At 32.8% G+C, this 4,603-nt stretch overlaps 1 non-coding gene across 1 annotated transcript; it reads left to right on the top strand.

Moving 5' to 3' along the window:
• The first annotated feature begins 262 nt into the window (after window positions 1-262).
• On the top strand, window positions 263-369 carry LOC136384316 (U6 spliceosomal RNA). The gene has a single exon (XR_010747589.1). It is a non-coding gene; the product is annotated as a U6 spliceosomal RNA (small nuclear RNA).
• Window positions 370-4,603: the final 4,234 nt, after the last annotated feature.

Raw genomic sequence — 4,603 nt, forward strand, 5'->3', positions numbered from 1 at the left:
TAAAGTATTTTTTTTAAATTCTTCAGTTATAATCACATAAAGCTTTGTTCAACTTCACCTTTTTTTAATGGAATTTGAATTTTTCCTATAAATGTCATTTTTAGAGATTTCTACAAAAATATCAACTTGGACTAAAATGGAGGATGTATTTCAAAATAAATTTTCAAAAATTAAAATGACCTCTTTTCATGTAATCTTTAGTTTTTAAACATGTTTTTAATATACACATAAACCATAGCTTTATTTTAAAATGTCGTATCAAGTGCTCGCTTCAGCAGCACATATACTAAAATTGGAACGATACAGAGAAGATTAGCATGGCCCCTGTGCAAGGATGACACGCAAATTCATGAAGCGTTCCATATTTAAAAAAAAATAAAATGTCATATCAATAAGATTTTTTATTGTGAGAAATAGATTGAAGAAAGAAAAGGAGCATTTACTGAGTTCCCAAATTCTGTAAAATCCTGTGTTTGGCCATTTATAGATTAGCTCTGTTTGTATATGTGAAACGGTGCCACACACATTATTTTCCCACTGCATATACAAGTGAAGAAACAGACAAATTTTGTGTGGTAGAAAACAATTAAAACATTTAATCCTAGATTTCTCTTCTTCCTAAACTCTAGTATTTAATGTGTGTGTGTGTGTGTGTTTCTGTGTGTGTGTTTGTGTGTGTGTGTATGACAGAGACAGAGAAAGATAGAGAGAGGGGCAGATAAGGACAGACAGACAGGAAGGGAGAGAGATGAGAAGCATCAGTTCTTCGTTGTGGCTCCTTAGTTGTTCATTGATTGCTTTTTCATATGTGCCTTGACGGGGGGCTACAGCAGAGCCAGTGACCACCCTGCTCAAGCCAGCGACCTTTGGACTCAAGCCAACAACCATGGGGTCATATCTATGATTCCAGGCTCAAGCCAGCGACCTCATGCTCAAGCTGGTGAGCCCATGCTAAAGGCAGATGAGCCAGCACTCACGCCAGTGACCTTAAAGTTTCGAACCTGGGTCCTCGGTGTCCTAGTCGATGCTCTATCCACTGCACCACCACCTGGTCAAGCTAATTTAAAATTATTATTTTTTTCAATTACTGTTGACAGTTAATTTTATATTGCTTCCAGGTGTATAGCACCATGGTTAGACATTTATATAACTTACAAAGTGAGTCTACAGGACACCATACATAGTTATTGCAATATTATTAACTATATTCCCTATGATGTACTTTACAACACTGTGACTGTTTTGTAACTGCCAATTTGTACTTAATCCTTTTACTGTTTTCACCCACCTCACAACCCCCTCTCATCTGGCAACCATCACTTTGTTCTCTGTGTTTATGAGTTTCCTTTGTTTATTTTAGATTCCAAATATAAGTAATACCTTACAGTATTTGGCTTACTCTGTCTGACTTACTTCACTTAGCGTAACTTCTAGGACCATTTGTGCTGTTGCAAATGGAAATATTTTATTTTTCATGGCCAAGAAATATTCTAATATATATATATATATATATATATATATATATATATATATACACACACACACACACACACACACACACACCATATATAAACTACATCTTTATATAATTGTCTATAAATAGACACTTTGGTTCCTTTTATATCCTGACTATTATAAATAATGATTGGACATAGAGATGTACATATCTTTTTAAATTAGTATTGAACTTGTATTTATATTACATAATTATATTTTATCTTTACATTAATTCTCCTTTTGAATGGCTATTTTTGCCTGTCACATCTTTCATTTGTCAAATAAAATCATTCTGACCTAAGTGCTTATATTTTTGGCATAGAAGACTGCAATAATCCCCTATTTGGATTTACTGCCTTTGGAATCTACCCTTCCAAACCATTGATTAATTTTTTAAAATGCTATCCATTTTTATTGCAAAATATTCTTCCCATAGAGATAAGTGTACAGAAATAAATTTCCATCTCAATTGATCACGAAGGAAAAAAAATAATTTTAAATTAGCTTGACCAGGTGGTGGTGCAGTGGATAGAGCATCGAACTAGGACACTGAGGACCCAGATTCGAAACTTTAAGGTCACTGGCGTGAGTGCTGGCTCATCTGCCTTTAGCATGGGCTCACCAGCTTGAGCGTGAGGTCGCTGGCTTGAGCCTGGAATCATAGATATGACCCCATGGTTGTTGGCTTGAGCCCAAGGTCACTGGCTTGAGCCCAAGGTCGCTGGCTTGAGCAGGGGGGTCACTTGATCTGCTGTAGCCCCCTGTCAAGCCCCCCTCAATTGATCACATGTAATCAACACCCATGTCTGGAAATGAAACATTGCCTACTGCACTGCCCCCAAACTTACTTTTTGATCCCTCTCCTACCTCTCACCAAAGCTAACACTTTCATATATTTCTTAATAATATAACAACCTAAGCATAAATCCATAAACACATAGTGTAAATTATTGTTGAACTTACTATGATTTGAAAAAAATGCATGTATTTTTCTTGTCTTTCTTTTCTTAACATTTTGTATGTGTTTTATCTTTTTTTTATCTGTTGTTACATATTTATATTATTCATATATATATATATGCAAAAAATATATATATTAATATAAATCCATGCTATAATTAATGGGTAGTTTGGTTGTTTTCTATTCATGACTTTAAAAATGCTATTATGGCCCTAGCCAAATAGCACAGTTAGAGCATTTTCCAGATACACAAAAATTGCTGGTTCGATCCCTGGTCAGTCCACATACAGGAACAGATCAATGTTTTTATCTCTCTTTCCATCCATCTGTCTCTCTAAAATCAATAAATAAAATTTTTTTTAAAGTCTATGGTGGACACACTTGTTGTAAATGTATTCTGGAAGAGAAGGGACATTCACTGAAATGCCCAACACAAGCAATTCTATTTGGTATATAATTGAGAGTTGGGTTGTTAGGTCAAGTGCTGTGTATCTGATAAACTCTAAAAGGTACTGCGATATAGTTTTGAAAACTGTGTTAACTTGTCATCCCATGTACAGTCTCATTATTCATCCTCCACTCTGATTCCTAGTCAGTACCCTTAATTTTAGCCAGTTTGGTAAATGTATAGCAACATTTTATTTTAGTTTCAACTTGTATTTTTTCATTACTAATTGTAGGAGCACTTTTCTTATGTTTATTTGCCATCTGGTTATTCTACTTTTGAATTACTTGCTATGGACCCTTGCTCATTTTTTTTATTGTCTTCTCATTCATTTATAGAATTTAAAAATGAATTCTGAATATGCTTTTGTTGTCATTTATATGTGTCACAAATTTACTACTGATCAGATCCAAAACTTGTATCTTAATAATGTCTTGAGAAATAGCAATTCTTCATTTTGCATATTTTCCCTTTATAATTAGTGTATTTTGTATCCTATTTAAGAAGTCTGATATCAAGTTAATAGAGAACCTTCTGCATTATCATCTAACAGTTTTATTATTTTACCTACCATAGTTAAATAAAAAAATATACCTAGATATTACTTCTTATATGTATGACATTAAATAGCAAATTTCACTTTTTCCATATAAATTTCCAATCAACCTTAGCACTTGATATTAAAAAATCTGCCCCTTTTCTGTTGCTCTACTGCGCCACCTTTGTTGAAAGTAAAGTGTTCATAATATGCTTAGGTATAGACATTTCCTAGTCACTATCTGTTTCTCTATTTTTTTATTGAGATATAACTGACATACAACATTGTGTTAGTCTTAGGTGTACAGCACTGTGACTTGATATATGTATATGTTGCAAAATGACCACCACAGTAAGTTTAATGAACATCCATCACCACACATAGCTACAATTCTTTTTATTGTGATAAAAACTTTTAAGATATCTTGTCTTAGCAACTTTCAAATATATGGTACAGTGTTGTTAACTATTGTTACTGTACTGTCCATTATATACCCAGGACTGTTTATTCCTAAAATTTTTCTTAATTACTATTGATTCATGCCCTGCTGTTTTGTAGCATAATACGTTCCACTGTACTTATTCTTGATCTTATGAATTTTCATATAAATTGTCACCTTCCACAAAATTCTACTAGAATTTTCAGTGGAATTGCCTGAGTCAGTAGATCAATTTAGCGAGAACTGACATATTTTTCATTAGTGACTCTTCCAATCCATAAAATTTCACAGCTAAAGGAAGGCTTTCTTCAGTGTGCTTCAGTAATGCTTTGTAGTTTCCTGCCTCACGTTCTTACATTTTTTTCCAGGAAGTTTAAGATATTTAATTTTAATCTATGTGTACTAGCTTTTTATTTAAAATTTTATTTCTTAGTTGCTAAAGCTGGTAAATAGAAATGCTGTTTTCTACTATTAAGTATATACCTAGCAATTTTTCTTGACTTATTTCTCTAATAATCTGTCTGTAAATATTTTTAGATTTTTTAGATAATATTATTACCTATAAATTAGGATAGTTTTATTTATTTCTCTCCAATTATTCCATTTTACTTTTTTTCTTAATTTTATCTTTACCCAGAGTTTCTAATGCAAAATTGCATAAAGAGTTGATAATAGCATATGTATCTTGCTCCTTTTCAGGGAAAAACTTTCAACATGTGCTAA

Source organism: Saccopteryx leptura, chromosome 12 (assembly GCF_036850995.1).
Source record: "Saccopteryx leptura isolate mSacLep1 chromosome 12, mSacLep1_pri_phased_curated, whole genome shotgun sequence".
In the NCBI taxonomy this organism is placed as follows: domain Eukaryota; kingdom Metazoa; phylum Chordata; class Mammalia; order Chiroptera; family Emballonuridae; genus Saccopteryx; species Saccopteryx leptura.